We start from the raw sequence: 22,640 nt of genomic DNA, 5'->3' as shown, positions 1-22,640 counted from the left end.
AAAAGTTTCAATCTATGGCATTAACTGGACTCACACAGACATCAAGAATCAGCTTGTGAACCTCAACAATGGTGACCATTAAAGAAAAGAAAAATCATGCTGGGTACTAGCATAGTACAAAACTCATCCATGGCTCCCAGCATGCATTGCAGCATGATTTTCTTTTCTTTTAATGGTCACCATTGTTGAGGTTCATAAGCTGATTCTTGATGTCTGTGTGAGTCCAGTTGCTGTCATAGATTGAAACTTTGTGGACAAACTGTTTAGAAACTCGCTGTTAACGACTGTAACAAACACTTTTACTGCAATCAGTGCAACATTCATTTAACCAGAGATTAGACACACAACGAGTCTGCGCTTACTCTCAATGAGATCAGTTCACTACAGATGATTGTCATTACAATATATGACAACCAACTACTGATCATTTCCTCTGGGTTTAAACTGTAACAAATATGTTCAAGGAACACATGGTTACAACAACCAAAGAAAAACATCTAACACATAAGTCAGGGTCAAGAGCCCAACTAAAGCAGACACTGATCTCTAACATGGTTGCTTCAATTGAAACAATAAATCAACATCTGAACCTTAGTTAATTCTCAATAAGATCTTCTGTAGATGTCTGACTGAAATAAGTTCTCAAAGATCCGATCTTGTAATATTTAATGTATAATCGATATTATAACCACCAGTAATATTCAATATATCAGCCACCTCTAGAAATAATGTTGTTGTGTTTTTGCATTTGAAGAGCGAGATGTTCCATTACTGGTTGTGTTTGTAATATGTAATATTTTTGTACTTATCTGGAATTATTCATTTTGCAGGATCAGTACAGATTTGTTACTGGAGATACAGTGTGAAAACATGTTGTTACGATCTTTAAAGATCTAGGGATTGGAACGTAACATTATTATTCAATATTGCTGGGAGAATAGAGATTATAGAAAGAACCAGGCAGGAAGAACGCTTAATTCAGTTAAATGTTTTAATTTCTGCGACGCCACAACTAAACTACACTAACTACAAACAAAAATACAGAAGAGACGCTCACCTCTTACCTAGTGTGTCTAACACTTGTTAACTGCGGGCGGAATGTGTCCTAGGGCGCGCAATACCTGTTCCTCATTTCCCCAATCAAAGAAAGAACAGTAATTCTTGTCACACTCCACTCAGAGTCGCGATAACACAGCAACAAGTATTAAGCTCACACATCCAAACCAAAAAGACTACAAACTCTAAGACAAACTTTAACTCAAAACACCTGAACACACACACTGAGCTACTCAGCGTGACACGCCGGGAGATCTTTAAACAGCAGGATGACTTTGGATTGGCTGCAGAGACGACGCCCTTAGTGATGATTGACAGCCATCTCCTCCATCCAGCAGAGACCTAAGAGCAATGATGACAGACTAGAGAACAGATTGATAGAAATAAGAGAAAAGAAAAAAAACACACGGCACGTAACACAGGTGATGTTAGAAGTAAGTCAGCTCACCCTGATCACACATAACATGCTGAAAGTGCTATATTAAGTCTCTATTGTTATGGATTTTAAATGCTTTGAATCTTTTCCATTTGCAAGTAATATATTCCCACCTGTGCATTTACAGATCCTCCTCTAATCATCATATATTTTACAGGTAACAAACCAAAGGAAGAGGACAGCAGCTTTGTGTCAGTCGAGGTAAATACAGGAACATTCTTCATGAAGATGTGCGAGAGAAGCTTGCAAGGCAAGATGAGGGGAAAAATTGAAGGTACCTTTCTTCATTTTCATAGATTTTGGGATATTTATTGATATTTGGGTAACTGATAAAGTTATGTTTTATTCCCTGTGAAGTAGGAATAAAAAATGCTTTAAAATTATTATCTATTTTTAAAGCCCAGTGTCAGTGAAGATGGTGTGGTCAGGAAATCTGGTGTTTGTGGGAAATCTGAAGGAACATCTCTCAGCGTTCTACTATGATGTTGCCCTGATATCTGAGGTAATTCACCTCTTAGGTGATGCAGATGTGGTCAAAAGTTTACATACACCTTGCAGAATAAACTGCTTCATCAGAGCAGAAATTGCAATTTTTTGACAATTCTACCCCTCTACCCTCTGCTTAAATTATTAACATTTTGCAGAGACTGCAAGGTGTATATAAACTTTGGACTGCAACTGTGTCTATTGCTTTCACGTAACTGAACCATTTATAATGACTGGATGTGTTTTATAACAGCTGTTTTTCTTTCTTTCCTCAGGGAATTTTTTTCTGACTTTCCTGCCTCTTTGGAACATTTCCGTTCACAGAAACTGTGGAGAGATGGTGTGCAGCTTATTTGAAGTTTACTGCAGATGGAGAGCTTCTGGGACACTGACAAACAGCACTTCCCAGCAAGTTCATTTGGAGTTCTTTTTTTAAATTAATTAATTAATTTAGTCAAACTTGCATTCACTAATGCTGGAGTAAGATTTTAGAAGAAACCTTTCGGTCCTGTTTAATGTTGGTGCTAGTAAAGGTTTGAGAATTTATGGCCTGGTTTCACAGACAGAGCTTAGACTAAGCCAAGATTAGGCCATAGTTCAATTGTCAATTGTCTCAAGTCATTCAACATGCCTTAAAAAAAACATTACTGCTGTGCAGTAATCTTGAGACAAAACAAAAGCACTGATACTTTTAAAGTCAGATCAGTCAGTGCAAGTTTCTTTCAGTTGAAACAGCTCAGAATTACATTAAATTAAATTCAAATGAGCTTTATTGGCATGACTTGCACAGTATTGCCAAAGCATAATTATAGAATTACATGTTAGTCTGGGGCTGGTATTAAGCTTTGTTTGTGAAACCGGGGCTACCATTAACACAGTTTGGTAATGTTTTACAATAAGGTCTCATTTGTTGTACATGGAATGATAATTTTTATTTTATTTTTTTGTATTAAGTGTGTGCGTGTTAGTAATCCTATACGTTATGGAGACCAAATGACTCCACAAGGATAGTAATACCAGTAAATTTTGACCTTGTGGACATTTTTAGGGCCCCAATGAAGAAACAGATTTTTACATCATACAGAATGATGTTTTCTATGATGGCGAGATTAATACATTGAAATGACATTGAAGTATATTTTAGTTCACATTAATTGCATATTCAGAAGTAAATACTTACCATATTTCAAATTACATATAAAATATACTAAAGTCCCATGTAAGTGGTTCAAAAACATCACTCAAAAGTTCAACTAATTGCAATTTAATGTAATTTTAAACTAATATACAGTGGGGCAAAAAAGTATTTAGTCAGCCACCAATTGTGCAAGTTCTCCCACTTAAAAAGATGAGAGAGGCCTGTAATTTTCATCATAGGTATACCTCAACTATGAGAGACAAAATGAGAAAAAAAAAATCCAGAAAATCACACTGTAGGATTTTTAAAGAATTAATTGGTCAATTCCTCGGTAAAATAAGTATTTGGTCACCTACAAACAAGCAAGATTTCTGGCTCTCACAGACCTGTAACTTCTTTAAGAGGCTCCTCTGTCCTCCACTTGTTACCTGTATTAATGGCATCTCTTTGAACTCGTTATCAGTATAAAAGACACCTGTCCACAACCTCAAACAGTCCAACTCCAAACTCCACCATGGCCAAGACCAAAGAGCTGTCAAAGGACACCAGAAACAAAATTGTAGACCTGCACCAGGCTGGGAAGACTGAATCTGCAATAGGTAAGCAGCTTGGTGTGAAGAAATCAACTGTGGGAGCAATTATTAGAAAATGGAAGACATACAAGACCACTGACAGTCTCCCTCGATCTGGGGCTCCACGCAAGATCTCACCCCGTGGGGTCAAAATGATCACAAGAACTGTGAGCAAAAATCCCAGAACCACACGGGGGGACCTAGTGAATGACCTGCAGAGAGCTGGGACCAAAGTAACAAAGGCTACCATCAGTAACACACGCAGATGGGAGTTTTACTTACTCAAACATGTTCTGAGGGCAGAAAGGAAAATGATTGGTTCACAGATTCAACCAATCAAATTCAAGCAGAGGCGGGGTCAGGAAATTTGAACGTGCGTGTGTGTGTGTGTGTGGAGGAGGGAATACATCAGACAGATACGTTACGCTTCGTGGGAGGCATTTATAACAAGGTAAGTGAATTTACCATGTATTTTAATGAAACAAACAAACAAACAAAAAAAAAACATCTCAAACCTTTAGTGAGATAATTAGCGAACAAAGATGCACAGAACAAATAGTATGCATTTTCATTAGACTGCTTCATCAGTCGATCGCACCAAAGCTGCTAATGAGGTAACTGGAGTAAAACATGCTTTTCCAATGCTACCGCGCTATCTGAAACCGATATGAGCGACAACATAACTAGTTCAAATCTCCGTGACATTTCATCAGTCAGTTAGCGTTAGCATTAGTACTGCTCTCAGGGCAGAAGTACTCAATATTCATATTACTGTTCTTTTTACTGAACTATGTGCTGCTCTTGGGGCAGGAGTACTCAGTATTAATATCACTGTTATTTTTACTGAACTATGTGCTGCTCTCAGGGCAGAAGTACTCAATATTCATATTATTATTACTGAACTATGTGCTGCTCTCAGGGCAGGAGTACTCAATATTCATATTATTATTACTGAACTATGCGCTGCTCTCGGGGCAGGAGTACTCAGTAGGTCCCTATTACTGTTCTTTTTACTGAACTATGTGCTGCTCTCAGGGCAGGAGTACTTAATATTCATATTACCGTTATTTTTACTGAACTATGTGCTGCTCTCAGGGCAGGAGTACTCAATATTCATATTATTTTTACTGAACTATGTGCTGCTCTCAGGGCAGGAGTACTTAATATTCATATTATTTTTACTGAACTATGTGCTGCTCTCAGGGCAGGAGTACTCAATAGGTCCCTATTACTGTTATTTTTACTGAACTATGTGCTGCTCTCAGGGCAGGAGTATTCAACATTCATATTATTTTTACTGAACTATGTGCTGCTCTCAGGGCAGGAGTACTCAATATTCATATTACTGTTCTTTAACTGAACTATGCATTGCTCTCGGGCAGGAGTACTCAATAGGTCCCTATTACTGTTATTTTTAGTGTAATATGCGCTGCTCTAAGGGCAGGAGTACTCAATATTCATATTATTGTTATTTTCTCTGAACTATGCGCTGCTCTCAGGGCAGGAGTACTCAATATTCATATTACTGTTCTTTTAACTGAACTATGCATTGCTCTCGGGGCAGGAGTACTCAATAGGTCCCTATTACTGTTATTTTTAGTGTAATATGCGCTGCTCTCAGGGCAGGAGTACTCAATAGGTCAGTGTTACTGTTATTTTTAGTATACTATGTGCTATCCTCTATGATCTAACCATTGTTCATTCTTTTAAACAACACATTATATCAAGCATGAAGAACATTCAGTAAACATGGCTGTTAGCTCCCTGGCCATTCTTGACTGTTGTAAAACAGAAGCAAGTTGTCCCATAATATACATTGTATTCTACATTGCGTAGATATATATATATATACAGTATATAATTCATTTTTTTTATATAGTATTGATATTTTGGCATAACCTTCCTGTTTATTTTTACTAGTTTTAGTCTAGTAAATGTATGCATATTTTTAAGGGTATTCAATTTATTTATTTTTTTTAAATCATTACATTTATAAATCATTTGACAATTACTGTATTATTGATTGATCTTTTATTTTATTCTTCAGTTACCTGGACGAGCTGGCAGAAATTCGACAAATCAAAGGAGCTACCACTGAAGAGGCATCTGATGCTGCCGAGTCCAAAATGGTGCAAAAATGGAGATGTATGAAAAATGGTGTATGTTTGGTTCCACCTGATAAAAGCACATAATAGCCAGATTTGGATGGTAATTGGTTCTCATGGGGACGTAAGCGATTTTCAGCATTTACAGGGGTTAGTCTGTGATTTTATTGCCATCCGAATCCAGAATGTCAGTGTTTTTCTCCCACCATCCCTGTAAAAATCCCTGGCCGAATTAATAAAGTCATGTGGTAATTTAATTGCTGTCCGAATCCACATCTCTGAGAAGAAGAAATAGATTCAAAACTAACTGTTTAAATCCTTTTTGACCACCGTTTAACATGATATACTAACTGTTGTACTTTGCATGCATATTACTGAAAATAAATACTGAAATGCTAGAAAGTATTTACAAGAACAATATTTCATAACTGCTCCACCACAACAATTGAGTGCTGTTAAGAACAAAAAGACCAGAATGCATGTAAACATTTGAAATGGGTCATTATTATGGCAGTAACAGGTATACAATACAACTTTAAAATATGTATAGCCCTACAAGTACATACATAAAAATGTAAACCAAGCAGCTTTGTTTACCTCATGTAAATAAGAGGTTGCAATGCATTTCTGCTAATCTCCACATTTTTAATGACACCCATCATTTTGAGAGATAAAATTTAAGAAAACTATTTAAACTATAGTGGGTCTATTTTCCTATTTTTAAACCAGAGATTTAAATAAATAATGAATAGTATATTACATTTAAATTTATTTATTATTCCAAGCATATGCCATTTTATTTATTTATAGCAGACAACCATGCGATTGGCCATGTCAGCAGTGCATTTCTAGGTTCATATGATCACACATCTTGCTTCTCCACTGTGAAAAAAGCATCAAATCCATGAGTAAATAAATTTTTACATATGTTCACATGAGAAACAATTACCATCTGATAGGTCTTCTGTCACAGAGTTGACTTGTGTTATTTTTGTGAGTTGACTTGTGTTAAATGTGATTGCAAAAGATCCCAGTGTCAATCTACAGTATGTGCAACCACTTAATGTTCTCATAGTCTATTGCAGTTGCGCTTGTAATGTAAAAATAGCCAAAATAGTTAGTTTTTTCTTCTTCTCCGTGCTGTTAATGTTGTTTAATTCAATGTCAATTCAATTGTTTGTGTAAGAACAAAATGAAAGAAATTTTGATTGAAAATAATCAGTTTACAGGTCCAATATTACAATAAAATAATCAAGTATAATTATGACTTCTTTCCATTTTTATACAATTACAAACAAATCCAGAGAATTAAATGCATGTATAATCCACAGGAACATTTCACAACAAAAAGTTATAGCAGGTGTATCATTAAACTGCTGTAGTTTGAATGTGCTCCCTTTAAACCAGGCCATATGTGTTTGCAACGTCTTCCTGCATTTGAAATGCATAAAGAATCTGGTTTCAATTTACACTGATAGTCATGAAAAAATAAGAATTTAATTAAAAAATTAAAACAAATGTATTTTACCTGAAGGGTTTAGTTTAGGATATTGAATCATGAACATCCTCATTATCATATATTTCCTGGACCACTTTATTTTGTGGAGCAAACTTGCATACCAGGAACATTACATTACTGACCAGCTCACTTCACAGCATCTGAAATGTAGCAATGTGAACAAATATAATTACTAGTAAAATCATAAGATCAAAGATAAAATCTGATTTTCAACTTCCTCAAATGTGACAATTTCTTAAATGACACGTAATACATCCTTAAACACTGCCATTCCTAGAGCCTACTGTACTCTGGCCTCAGCTACAACTACAGTGATTGAGGGCAAATTAGAGTAGACGTTTGAGGGACAGCCGATGAAGTCCATAGGCTGGCATTATGCAGACAAACCTAACAGGTAATTGCTAACAGGAAGTGAGACTGGAGTTTCTGACACTCACTTCAGCACAGCAGTTCAGAATCAATTCTTACTTTTAGGAGACAAAACTTTATTTGTCATGAAATTTGATCTTTAAACTTTTGCAGACCTTTTACATTTACAAACAGCTATTTTACAATGCATGAAAAGTAATATTTGGGGGAAAAAATAATATGGTCACTTCAAATATCAACAAGATTCTCAACTAAATCTAGAGGAATTTACAAAGAAAGTCCAGAGATTCCCTTACTCCAAGTATGGACCAATGATGGTTTCTGCTTTTTCAAGAATGTTATTCTGCAAAGAGAAGAAAAACTACATGAAACAGTCACAGTCAATGACAGGTTTGTTGTCATTATAAGCATGTGAAAATGTAAATTAATAAAAAATGTAGTTGAATCTACAGTGCATTTGTGAGTTCTCCAGGACTATAGACAGAAACAATTATGAATAATATACAGAAAACAGATACCTTATATGTGTGTAGTTACCAGTGCATATTGAATAAAGATAACAAATATACAGTACACTTTAGTTTTTGGTAAACCATCTGCACTTCATTGCAATAGTTCTACCATACTACTCTCTATACATCTACTAAGAAATACTACTAGAAAACATAGAGCTTATAACATGGAAAAGTACCTAGCAAAAGTCAATAAAGTTGTACAAATATGAATTGTAATAGAAACCAATTATTTTTCTTTTTTTTAATTTACCTCATCAGGAAGCTGCTGATACAAAGGGAATATGGCCCAGATATTTTTTTTTCTTCCCAATTCTGGTCTTTCTGTCCTGAAATATATATATATATATATATATATATATATATATATATATATAAATAAAAGTATGAGTACAGAGCATTATTATTATTATTATTATTTGCTGGCAAGTTATATTCAACAAATCCGTTATAATCATTTTTCTTAGACTACTGTATTTTCAGCTACATACAGTTTAAACCAGGAGTGCCCAGTCCTGTTCCTGGAGATCTGTCTGTAAAGTGCTCTTGAAGAGCTTAATTAGCTGGTTCTTGTTTGTTTGATTAAAGCCTGAAACACACTGCACGATTTTAGGCTGTCCCAGACGAAAGACCGCCTTCGTGAAGCAATCGTGGTGATTTCTGATTGGCCACAATTGTTTCACGATGCCAATCTTTCGCCTGGGACAGCCGAAAATCGTGCAGTGTGTTTAGGGCATATGGCTGAAGCTGAACTTTGCAGGAAGGTAGATCTCTAGGAACAGGATTAGTTTAAACCAAGGGTTTTAAAATTGTTCCTAGAGTCTCTCAAGGTAATCTAAGGAATAAGGAAAACTTTCAAAATGTGCAATGCTGTCGACTGGGGAGGCTCCAGGAAAAAATAAATAAATAAAACAAAATGCTTGAGGTGGTTTTTGGCTTGTGTGATTAAGAGTAAATGCAAATAATGTGCAAATAAATTCCTCTATGCACATCAAAAAAGTCATGTAACTTTGTGCGACAGGGTGGCATAACCTGACTAACCAGCAGACCAATCTTATTGCACAGCATCTGAAATGTAGTTAAGGTCATTCTTAAATGCCCAAGCAAAGTATAGTCATACAGAAATACTTTGATAAATGTAGCGAATAGTACACTAAAAATAACAGTGATATGAACCTATTGAGTACTCCTGCCCTGAGAGCAGCACATAGTTCAGTAAAAAGAACAGTAATATGAATATTGAGTACTCCTGCCCTGAGAGCAGCACATAGTTCAGTAAAAAGAACAGTAATATGAATATTGAGTACTCCTGCCCTGAGAGCAGCACATAGTTCAGTAAAAAGAACAGTAATATGAATATTGAGTACTCCTGCCCTGAGAGCAGCACATAGTTCAATAAAAATAATAGTAATACGGACCTATTGAGTACTCCTGTCCTGAGAGCAGCACATAGTTCAGTAAAAATAATAGTAATACGGACCTATTGAGTACTCCTGCCCTGAGAGCAGCACATAGTTCAGTAAAAAGAACAGTAATATGAATATTGAGTACTGAGAGCAGGGACGTGCAGAGAGTTCCTCAGGGGCAGGGGCTCAAATGTAAAAAAGGCAATATGAGGAAAAAAATAATTATAGGTCAAAAGATTGGATACATTACTATTTTATATTTTTGCAAGAAGTCACTTATAGTCAACAAGCCTGCATTTATTTGATCAAAATTTTACTTATTTACTTAATGCATTTTATGCAATGCTGATTTATTAGCAATGTTGAAATCCGGTGGTACTTTTTTCAGGATTCTTTGACGAATAAAAAATTAAATAAGAACAGCATTTATTTAAAATATAACTTTTGTAACAATATAGCTCAGTAAAGGTCAGTATTATTATTATTTTTTTTTAAGAAATTAGTTTTTACTCAGCAAGGATTTGTTAAATTGGTAGAAACAGTGATAAAGATTGACATTGTTAGAAAAAAAATCTCTATTTTGAATAAATGCTGTTCTTTTAAACTTTTTATTTATCAATGAACCCCAAAAAAGTATCACAGATTCCAATAAAAAAATTTTTTTTAAAAAAAGCAGCACAACTGTTTCCAACATTGATAATAAATCAGCGTATTAGAATGATTTCTGAAGGACCATGCATTGAAGAATGAAGTAATGATGCTGAAAATTCAGCTTTGAATAACAGAAATAAATTAGATTTTATTAAAATAGTATAAATTTATATTAAAATAGAAAAACATTATTTTAAATTGTAATAATCATTCACAATATTAGGCTACAGTTTTTTTTCTGTATTTTTGTTCAAATAAATGCAGGCTTGATGAGCATAAGACACTTTCATAATGCTGTATAATTATCAAAAATGGTAATATAATAAAGTCCTTTCACCTCACCATTTCGCCAGCCTACACTTCACATGATAGGCCTGTAGGTGGCACTTGGGCTTAAATAACTATGATAGTTTCATCAAATAGTAAACGGTGTATATCATACATAAATATAAGTGAACTGAATAGCCTACTGATTACCATTATTGGAGTTTTAGGGCTGCACGGTTTTGTGCAGTGCTTTTAGCATACATTTTGTAATTTGTATGTAATGTGATTTATAAAATGAGACAAACCACGGATCCAGATCGCTCCACAAATAAGTCTGTCCCATGTAATTTTCAACCAATTTATGAAAAAGAACAGAAAATAACCGCTCCACTTCAGGTATTTGAACTTCTCGTGCCAGATCATGATTGGTTGGTGTATTATACGACAAACGGGCATTGATGAATTATGTAGTATTCTGAAATATATAATATGTGGATTTTTAATTAAATCGACACACTAGCTTTGATTATTGATGAAAAATGTTTAAAATACTGTTTAGTTTATTTTTTCCTTCCGTCGACCCATAGGCACTCACTGAAAGAACCATGGCTCCAGAGCCTCGGTTTCTGAACAGACTGTGGAATATCAGTCGAGCAAAACGCACGAGACCCATAGCAACGCCTCAGATTGACAGATATGTGAAAATAAACAGGAATTTTCCGACTTTTGAGCGATTAGTTACTGTTTTGTTCAAATTGTCATGTTAATTAGAATTCAAATGCATTTTGTTTTATTTACCTTGTTTTATTTGTCTGAGAGGGGCACTTTTGAATAATTTTGAAAAAGGGCAGGGGCTCGAGCCCCCAAAGCCCCACCTTCTGCACGTGCCTGCCTGAGAGCAGCGCATAGTTCAGTACAAATAACAGTAATATGAATATTGAGTAACGTTATTCCTGCCCTGAGAGCAGCGCATAGTTCAGTAAAAATAATATGAATATTGAGTACTCCTGCCCTGAGAGCAGTGCATAGTTCAGAAAAAATAACAGTAATATGAATATTGAGTACTCCTGCCCTGAGAGCAGCACATAGTCCAGTAAAAATGACAGTAATATGAATAATGAGTAATGTTACTCCTGGCATAGTTCAATAAAAATAACAGTAATATGAATATTGAGTGCATAGTTCAGTACAAATAACAGTAATATTAATATTGAGTAACGTTAGTCCTGCCCTGAGAGCAGTGCATAGTTCAGTAAAAATAACAGTAATACGGACCTGTTGGTACTCCTGCCCTGAGAGCAGTGCATAGTTCAGAAAAAATAACAGTAATATGAATATTGAGTACTCCTGCCCTGAGAGCAGCGCATAGTTCAGTAAAAGAACAGTAATATGAATATTGAGTACTCCTGCCCTGAGAGCAGCATAGTTCAGTAAAAGAACAGTAATATGAATATTGAGTACTCCTGCCCTGAGAGCAGCGCATAGTTCAGTAAAAGAACAGTAATAGGGACCTATTGAGTACTCCTGCCCTGAGAGCAGTGCATAGTTCAGTAAAAATAACAGTAATATGAATATTGAGTACTCCTGCCCTGAGAGCAGCGCATAGTTCAGTAAAAGAACAGTAATAGGGACCTATTGAGTACTCCTGCCCTGAGAGCAGTGCATAGTTCAGTAAAAATAACAGTAATATGAATATTGAGTACTCCTGCCCTGAGAGCAGCGCATAGTTCAGTAAAAAGAACAGTAATATGAATATTGAGTACTCCTGCCCTGAGAGCAGCACATAGTTCAGTAAAAAGAACAGTAATATGAATATTGAGTACTCCTGCCCTGAGAGCAGCGCATAGTTCAGTAAAAAGAACAGTAATAGGGACCTATTGAGTACTCCTGCCCTGAGAGCAGTGCATAGTTCAGTAAAAATAACAGTAATATGAATATTGAGTACTCCTGCCCTGAGAGCAGCGCATAGTTCAGTAAAAAGAACAGTAATATGAATATTGAGTACTCCTGCCCTGAGAGCAGCACATAGTTCAGTAAAAAGAACAGTAATATGAATATTGAGTACTCCTGCCCTGAGAGCAGCGCATAGTTCAGTAAAAAGAACAGTAATAGGGACCTATTGAGTACTCCTGCCCTGAGAGCAGTGCATAGTTCAGTAAAAATAACACTAATATGAACATGGAGTACTCTTGCCCTGAGAACAGTGCATAGTTCAGTAAAAAGAACAGTAATATGAATATTGAGTACTTCTGCCCTGAGAGCAGTACTAATGCTAATGCTAACTGACTGATGAAATGTCACAGAGATTTGAACTAGTTATGTTGTCGCTCATATCGGTTTCACAGATAGCACGGTAGCATTGGAAAAGCATGTTTTACTCCAGTTACCTCATTAGCAGCTTTGGTGCGATCGACTGATGAAGCAGTCTAATGAAAATGCATACTATTTGTTCTGTGCATCTTTGTTCGCTAATTATCTCACTAAAGGTTTGAGATGGGGTTTTTTTTTTGTTTGTTTGTTTGTTTCATTAAAATACATGGTAAATTCACTTACCTTGTTATAAATGCCTCCCACGAAGCGTAACGTATCTGTCTGATGTATTCCCTCCTCCACACACACGCACGTTCAAATTTCCTGACCCCGCCTCTGCTTCAATTTCATTGGTTGAATCTGTGAACCAATCATTTTCCTTTCTGCCCTCAGAACATGTTTGAGAAAGTAAAACTTCCATCTGCGTAACACACTGCGCCGCCAGGGACTCAAATCCTGCAGTGCCAGACGTGTCCCCCTGCTTAAGCCAGTACATGTCCGGGCCCGTCTGAAGTTTTCTAGAGAGCATTTGGATGATCCAGAAGAGGATTGGGAGACTGTCATATGGTCAGATGAAACCAAAATAGAACTTTTTGGTAAAAACTCAACTTGTCGTGTTTGGAGGAGAAAGAATGCTGAGTTGCATCCAAAGAACACCATACCTACTGTGAAGCATGGGGGTGGAAACATCATGCTTTGGGGCTGTTTTTCTGCAAAGGGACCAGGACGACTGATCCGTGTAAACAAAAGAATGAATGGGGCCATGTATCATGAGATTTTGAGTGAAAACCTCCTTCCATCAGCAAGGGCATTGAAGATGAAACGTGGCTGGGTCTTTCAGCATGACAATGATCCCAAACACAGCGCCCGGGCAATGAAGGAGTGGCTTCGTAAGAAGCATTTCAAGGTCCTGGAGTGGCCTAGCCAGTCTCCAGATCTCAACCCCATCGAACATCTTTGGAGTCCGTGTTGCCCAGCGACAGCCCCAAAACATTACTGCTCTAGAGGAGATCTGCATGGAGGAATGGGCCAAAATACCAGCAACAGTGTGTGAAAACCTTGTGAAGACTTACAGAAAACGTTTGACCTCTGTCATTGCCAACAAAGGGTATATAACAAAGTATTGAGATGCAATTTTGTTATTGACCAAATACTTAATTTCCACCATAATTTGGTGGCTGACTAAATACTTTTTTTGCCCCACTGTATTTGGAATCAATTACAAATAACATGCATTTAGGTGGTCGAAAACATTACATTTAATTCACGCTTAAGTGTATTGTTAACTGACATTAAAGTATATTTTAGTTAACATTAATTGCTTGTCAGTACATTAGTACATGTGCACTAATGAGAAGGATTCTTCTCAGATGTTAACTTTAAGTTCACTTACTGCAGTTGAACAATGGAGAGGCGGACTCGGGTTGCAGCCTTCTCTTTGTTCATTCATTCAAGCAGGCGCACGCTGCTGACGTCACACACACACCAGTCTCGCTCAGAAGCGTCTCCTCTTTCATCCACAGCAATGGAAAAGATTAAATAACTTGGTTTATGCTCACAATTTAGATTCATCTGCCCGCATTCTCCACCAATATTATGTAGGGTTTGACATGTAAATAATTTAATTTAGCTCAAAGAGTCGGCAGCGATTTACTGAACGAACTGTATAACATTACTTCTGCACTGGATATTCAAATCCAAAATATAGTGAAAACCACTTAATAAGCACAGTAACAAGATCGGCAGATTAAGACATTAACTTGTAAGCACAAAACACAAGATACTTCTCTTTTGAATATAATTAAGACTTTATTTATATAAACCTAAGACATAAACTAATCTAACACATGAACACATGCATTCACACATTCACATGTTGCAGAGAGAGAGAAAGGATGAGTTTAGAGAATGAGAAAGTGAAATCCCAAGTTTATAGCAATATGTTCTATTGCATAGACCTGAACAAACCATCGATCACTTAATTAACCCTCGCACTGAGTTTCTCAATGAGGCTAAAATTTATATTAAATGCACCAGTTCAGTTAGACCTGAAGGTACTTGCTTGCGTTGCCTTTGTGTTACAGGGATTCCCTTCTGTCGTTGTCGTTGCAGGAAAGGGGTTTTCCCGAGTTGGTGATTGGCTGGAAGTTCAGTAGTCTTTGAAGTGATGTCTTGGGAAGCCAATGGTTGGGCGTTGGCCGAGGATGGTTTTGGAGTCAGCTGCTGGTTGAAGTTTGAAGCGGGTGCAGTCGGAGCTAGACTTTGCGGCAAACTTAACTTTTGAACACGAGACTCAACGGAAAGAAAAGAAACTAAAGTAAAAGAATAAAATGAGTAACGAGACTAGGTGGTTTTTCCTCTCATCGTGGTGTTAAGTAGCAACTGGCCGGTAGGCCAGAGCACGCTCAAAGTGCACTAAAAAGCAGCGTCAAAACGCGTTTTGATGGTGTCCTGAGTTTTTAAACTCGGCTTCTTGACACATCCCATTTGGTGTCTTGACCGATTAGATAGGCTATTTTCTCAGCTAGGGTTGTTCCTTCCATCATAAATCAGCATGTTATCAGTCACATGGTCCGAATTTTACACATTCTTGCAAAGTATACTTTTGGATGTGATTTTTATAACCAGAATATGATACATTTGACAAAGAATCAATTGGAAGAAACGTTTCAAGCTAGAAATGTCAAACTCATACATACCAAACACGAATAAACCTTAAAGTCATTCAATAGTTATTAAAAAGACATACATAATATTAGGGGTGACCCCAAATAGTCGACGATTTGATGCTTCGATTCGAGGAGCCTGATTTGACTCCCAATCTCTTATGATCATGCCATTTTGGCTATATGGGGGTGCTCAATGTCTAATTTCACATAAAACTACCGGTTTTCTCCCAATAAGTTAATATACAGCCTATTATGATAATGCTGTAAATAAGAATCTGAAAAGAAAAAAAAGCTTTAAATAAATATTTTAACGTGCGTGAATAAATCCAACCACCCCTATAGATTTAAGTTTCACTTTCCATAATCCGTGACCGACAGAGGAGCATCTTGGTGGCAGGGATTTAAAACTTTAACAAGACTCAAACTGACGCAGAGTGAAAGACTGGATTTTTTTCGATCTGGTAGTATACAAGTGATTTCAAAACATTTCAGCTGGTTTATATATATCGTGTATATATTATTTATCTCGTATAAGATGCATTTGGTTGATTCGCTGCAGTAAAATGCTTTATTGAAAAGTGATTATCTCTTTAGTGCGCAGCGAGAGCAGGACAAACAACTATGCAGAATAGTAATAACTATGACTGGGACTGTCATATACACATAACATTATAATGAGGACATTATTATAATAAAACACAATTTTTAGAGTTTAGTTCCCGTGTTTCTGCACGTTGTTGTGTGAAGAACGCGTCCACAAAAGGAGTTCAGAGCCGCGCAGACACGTTCATGCATCGGGGCGTTTTGTGCATATAGCCTATAAGTTGTTATATTAACGTTATGTTATATAAATAATGAAGCGTATTTTATATGAGATAAATTAGTTAAATCCCATTGATTAAAAACCTTCTATCAAATGCTTCATTCTACTGGTCATTCAGCTCGCGCAGCTCAAAACAGAAATGCAGAACATTAATAACTGTCATATACATAACGTTATAATGAGAGCACTATTGTAAAAAATGTTGTGAATTCTTAGGGTTTCGCTGACGTTTAATGTTAACTATCTTTTAATCAAAACATAAAACATTATTCACTCCATTTGTATCTGCGAGGCATCCATTACACATTTTCCCTGTGTATTAATGTCAGTATTTATGACTGTCGAATGTCTGACTTGACTCTTGGTAAGAGTCTTGACTCTTGGTATTTTGCCCCACCCCCAAACATATGATTCGACTATCAGTCGACTATCGGCATGATTCGACTATGAAAATCCTTAGTCGGGGACACCCCTACATAATATGTGCTTAAAACATGATAGTCTAATATGGGGGTTTCATACATAATATAGTGTTATGTCTAGAAATGTCCTTTTAGGATGATTTTATATGCATATGAAAAAGAAAGTCTCTGTGTAGTTCTATGTAGGACATAGGGACATGTTCGGTGAAGACCAGAGAGAGGTTAAAAGGTCTCCTAAAGATTTTCAGTCTCAGTCTTTGTCTTGTATGGGTGGGGGAAAAGTCAGTCTAAAGAAGCTCGTGATTTCTCTTGTGGAACACATGTGATGGCCATCTCTTTGACCATTAATCTTGATTATCTGCCCCAAATTTGACGATCTCCTTCCTGCGTTGGACTTATCAATAAGTGTTCTTTTGTCTTAATGTTGCAAGCTGTTCTGTGAAAGAGGCTTGTTGGTTAGGCTTCCTTCAGAGGTTGGAGCTAGGAATCTGATTTATGACGTTGTTTCTTGGGGCCTCTTCTGGAATTTCGGCTCCTCATGTTTCGATGTTCTGATCGAATCTTAAATTTGTCTGACTCGTTCTGATCCTACAGTATATTTTTTGTGTACTTTGTTATAGACTAGATAGATAGGCCACTGTTGATAATCAAGGAATTATCATAAACAGGTACAGTTGTATTATTATTATTTTTCTGCTTAACGTTTATAGGAAATAGGAATGTTCATTTCAGTTATTTTATTACTCCTAACCCGACGGTCGTTAAGCTATATTAACCGTTACAGACAAGTTTATGTTAAATTAAAATTAAATTTAATTTAAATTGATAGGTGGCTTTGACCCATTAAAAATACCTAAATTTGTTTTCCAGGGATTAATTTTATACATGCAAAAAGCAGCATAAACAACATGAACGTGAGGATTCACATGCCACGCACCTGCAGTGCTTCTGCGACCGGAGAAAAACATAAGCTATTATAGGCCTACATAAAAGAAAAGGCCCATATGCAAGATATATTTTTTCTAAATAATTAATGAATTAACAAAACGAAAGAAAAAAACCTGCAACAATTAGCAGCCTATATGCAGAATTTCGGTTCATTTTTGCGATGCACTCTTGAGAAAGCGGCAGTTTGTTTCCTTTATTTCACAAAAGTAGCCTACGTTTTGTTTTTTATTGTGAATGTACACAAATAAAAGAAATATTTTGAATAGTTTTGAATAATGTCTTACTCTTATATGACCACAAATGAAGGACTAGGCTAATGTAAGTTGTTTCCACTTTTACAAGAGGGGGAAAAAAACAACAACAAAAAAACAAGCAATCCTGCTGGCGCCTCAAGCGTGCAGTTAAGCATAGCCTACTGACTCGACAAGCCTGTTCATAATAAAATACAGTCAGCCAAAAATATTGAAGAAACATGAAAAAATATTTCATTTCCCCTCACTCCACAACAAATCCTTTAAATTTAACGGTAGAGAGAACTCGGAGTAAAACAAGAATAAAAATATAAGAAGCTGACAAGCCAAAACGAATTAATTTAAACTTTTGTACTTCACGTTCCAATATATAAACGGTGCTTTAACGTGAGCAACACCATGAACACGGAAGCTGCCAATAGGCTAATTCTGTCATGTGACACCACATTTATTTGCGTTAAAGCCCCTTTTCTCGACAAAAAGTGTTTCCAAACAAATTTTTGCGACATTTGAAGTATCGATATGGAGTATGCGCTAAAGTTAAACGGAAAAATATTTTGTCGACACATGAGAAATTTAATCGATAATTGGCATTTCCATCAGCTATATAGTAAATATTTTGAAGCGCTAAATATTTTTCGCAAAAAAAACCTTCGATGGAAACCTGCTTACTGACACCCTTCACAAGGAGGGTAAGCCACAAACATGCATTGCCAAAGAAGCTGGCTGTTCACAGAGTGCTGTATCCAAGCATGCTAACAGAAAGTTGAGTGGAAGGAAAAAGTGTGGGAAAAAAAAGATGCACAACCAACCGAGAGAACCGCAGCCTTATTGTCAAGCAAAATCGATTCAAGAATTTGGGTGAGCTTCACAAGGAATGGACTGAGGCTGGGGTCAAGGCATCAAGAACCACCACACACAGATGTGTCAAGGAATTTGGCTACAGTTGTCGTATTCCTCTTGTTAAGCCCCTCCTGAACCACAGACAACGTCAGAGGCGTCTTACCTGGGCTAAGGAGAAGAAGAACTGGACTGTTGCCCAGTGGTCCAAAGTCCTCTTTTCAGATGAGAGCAAGTTTTGTATTTCATTTGGAAACCAAGGTCCTAGAGTCTGGAGGAAGGGTGGAGAAGCTCATAGCCCAAGTTGCTTGAAGTCTAGTGTTAAGTTTCCACAGTCTGTGATGATTTGGGCTGCCATGTCATCTGCTGGTGTTGGCCTATTGTGTTTTTTGAAAACCAACGTCACTGCACCCGTTTACCAAGAAATTTTGGAGCACTTCATGCTTCCTTCGGCTGACCAGCTTTTTAAAGATGCTGATTTCATTTTCCAGCAGGATTTGGCACCTGATCACACTGCCAAAAGCACCAAAAGTTGGTTAAATGACCATGGTGTTTGGTGTGCTTGAGTGGCCAGCAAACTCATCAGAGGAAAATGAGAAACAAGAGACCAAAAAATGCAGATGAGCTGAAGGCCACTGTCAAAGAAACCTGGGCTTTCCAGAAGGCCAACAATTCACTAAAAATGTTTTTTTTTATTGGTTTTATGAAGTATTCTAATTTGTTGAGATAGTGAATTGGTGGGTTTTTGTTAAATGTGAGCCAAAATCATCACAATTAAAAGAACCAAAGACTTAAACTACTTCAGTCTGTGTGCACTGAATTTATTTAATACACGAGTTTCACAATTTGAGTTGAATTACTGAAATAAATGAACTGAATTCTAATTTATTGAGATACATTTCTATCACTAGGGGTGCATAAATGTTCTTTTAGAGGTACAAACAAGAAGGTACAAAAATGTACCAAAGTTCCAAGGTACATTGCTGTACCCTACTAGGGTATACCTTTATACCTTTTTAGGTACATTCCTGTACCTTAACATGCGTACGCCTCTCTCTGATTATTAAAATCTGTGCAGCTGAATGGTTTCAGATCACTGCCTTGTAAATGAACCCTAATTAATGTCATTAACATATAAAATAGCACCAGTCAACTGTAGCATATTTGCTCTAAGTGAGATGAACATAATTAATCATAACGGGTTGTTATCAATTATATATCCATCTTCAGAAATTAACAGTAGCATTAATAGTACAATAAAATGATTAGTTTGTCCGCAGCACGGATAGTTTGTCGTCTATTGACTCTAAGGAAAATTATTTCTCTGGCCACGAAAAATAATTTCCTTACTGATACATTGCTCCCCGAGCATGTAACAAGACCGGACGTTAAAGTGACCTCGTTCTGAGAGCAGCAGACACAGACAACCAAGTGTGAATACATATGGATGTTTATTAAACTACACTACAGGGGAACATGCAACATCGAACTAGACACAGACATACACACATTAAACATAGATGCCAACGCAAGGAAGGCATGGAGAGAGAGGGAGAGAGAGAAAGAGCACATTCTTAGTACACGATATAGCTACAGAAGAGTCGAGCTTTAAATAGGAAAATTATCGAAACTCTTTGGTCATTTTTGAGCGAGATGCTAATGGTCTAATCTGATTCAATGATCTATGCTAAGCTAAGTTAAAAGTGCTACCCCCAGACCCGGAGATCGGCTGAATGGATTCGAAAACGGTAAAACTCAAATATTTAATTCTAGGGGAGTTGTAAAATGATCCTATTTTCAAAAAAAGTGGAGTGTTCCTTTAAGGTCGTGTGATTGGCAGTGTGGGTCATACAGTTCTCTTAAACAGTGCTCTTAAAATAAAGGTACATAAAGACTGCTTTACTTCAAATCTTGTCAAATCTTTTCTTCTCAAAATAGACTAATGTGAATCATTCATCCATCTCAACAACATTCACAGGACCTTAAGACACATTATACAGATGCACGAAACGGAAAACAACAACAAAAAAACACCAGGGTGTTCATCACAGTAAGACAATCTATCGGTAACACTTTAGAATACTGTTTCTTACTTACTGCATAACTAATAAGGAATTATTGTAGAACTAACAGGTAATTATTCATTAACACTATTAACATTAGAACAGGCCTACTGTTTCAGGTTTGAAATAAGTCCTGCAGAATTATTTGATAATTCTTTATTAATTACTAATGGGTTACCTGTATTTTCGACAGTCCTTGCCTTACATTCAGCAACTGAATTAATGGTAATATGGTATATGCTGAGGAGGCACACATACAGACCTGTAGACCTGAGCTGTGTTTACCAAGAGCGCCAATATCATTGCCGCTCTCATTACGGCTCCGGATGTGAAACTTCACATACTTAGTCGAGCCAGGCTCCATCGCTGTGACACGGCGGGATTTAATACGTTCCCATAGCAATGTAGAGTGACCGAATTGAAGGGGAACGCTCTCGGTTACTAACGTAACCTCGGTTCCCTGAAATTAGGGAACGAGACATTGCTCTTATTCCCGTGTCACCGAGCTCAGGATCTTGGAATGCCAAGTTGCTTCAGTCAAAGATTCTGAATGGATGACGTACAAGCACTGCCTTATATAGAGTGTGATTCAATAAGGCTTCAGTAGTATTCGAGGAAAAGGTATTTCCCGTAGCAATGTCTCGTTCCCTCATTTCGGGGGAACCGAGGTTACGTTAGTAACCGAGAGCGTTTTCTCTTCCTCTTCTCTAAAGCAGCACAGCATGGCCTCGCCCCCTTCCTTACATGTTCCCGATGGCGGGGTTTATCTGGGTCCATGACGTATCAGCCCCGGGAAGTAGTTCGTTGTAGTCCCTTACCAGCCGTTTTTGTAGGCATTAAACTTCCAGAATTTTAAAAGATGATATCTCTGTTTGCATTGAACTTTCAGCGCTGCAACTTTGCAGATATTGTTTATGCTCAAACAGCAATATTACACACTAACGTTAAAAAAGTGAAATTGCAATCAACCACCACTTTAACTAGTAGATAATTAATAGTAGTTCTTCAGGAGGTATGACAAAATGCATTAGTTATTGATTAGATAACACAATCATAAAATTGTATTACATACTGATTAGTTAACACATCTTCCTTAGTAGTTAACAGTAGTGAGTTAAGTGTTAATGAATAATTATCTGTTAGTTCTTCAATAATTCCTTATTAGTTATGCATATTAGTTAAGAAACAGTATTCTAAAGTGTTACCCATCTATCAAAGGAAAAAAAATAAAAATCAGGGCTGTTGCTATTGTCCTTAGGATTGAGAATCATGTAAACATCACACCTAGAGCACAATGGGCAAAAAAAATACTTTTTTTTTTTTTTTACTTTCTTATACTATGTCATATGATTTCAAGGAACAAGACATTGTTTAATACTGACAGGCACGTACACACATAGACATCAAAGGGGGCTTGGTGCTCAACACAGCAGTGTAGCACACATTGTTCGTCACATCACAAACAGGCAGAGAGCTTCTGCTTCCTGCTTCCTGCTTCCTGCTTCCTGCTTCCTGCTTCGCATTCCAGTTGTGTTTGTCTTGGTGTGGAGATGAGTGGTGATGAATAAAAGACTAAGCTACCTGTGCCTTGAATTTGCAGCTAATTATTCAAAAGACAAAAGGCAAATATACTGAATTTGTCGTGCTAACATACATGACTCATGAGTTACCATGTAATAAGTTAGCTAAAGTTTAGCTTAGGCAATATATCATGGGCATATACATTTCAATAACACAGAAAGAATTAAAACAATGTATTGTCTTGTGCAAAATAAACAAATTATTAGTGAAAATATG

General features: G+C 36.7%; 1 long non-coding RNA gene across 2 annotated transcripts; it reads right to left on the bottom strand.

Annotated features, from left to right (window-relative positions):
- Positions 1-7,320: 7,320 nt before the first annotated feature.
- Positions 7,321-13,156, bottom strand: LOC131538891 (uncharacterized). Of its 2 annotated transcripts, XR_009270739.1 has the most exons (4): positions 13,071-13,156; positions 8,447-8,522; positions 7,978-8,024; positions 7,321-7,452 (listed from the first exon to the last, which is right to left on the bottom strand). It is a non-coding gene; the product is annotated as an uncharacterized LOC131538891 (long non-coding RNA). The 2 variants fall into 2 exon arrangements; XR_009270738.1 differs by lacking the exon at positions 8,447-8,522 and having other exon boundaries at positions 13,071-13,112.
- Between the last annotated feature and the right edge of the window lie 9,484 nt (positions 13,157-22,640).

The sequence above is a fragment of the Onychostoma macrolepis genome, chromosome 04 (genome assembly GCF_012432095.1).
Source record: "Onychostoma macrolepis isolate SWU-2019 chromosome 04, ASM1243209v1, whole genome shotgun sequence".
NCBI classification, from domain to species: Eukaryota; Metazoa; Chordata; class Actinopteri; order Cypriniformes; family Cyprinidae; genus Onychostoma; species Onychostoma macrolepis.
Note: the sequence above shows the minus strand (reverse complement) of the source record. Positions and strands in the feature narration are given on the sequence as shown.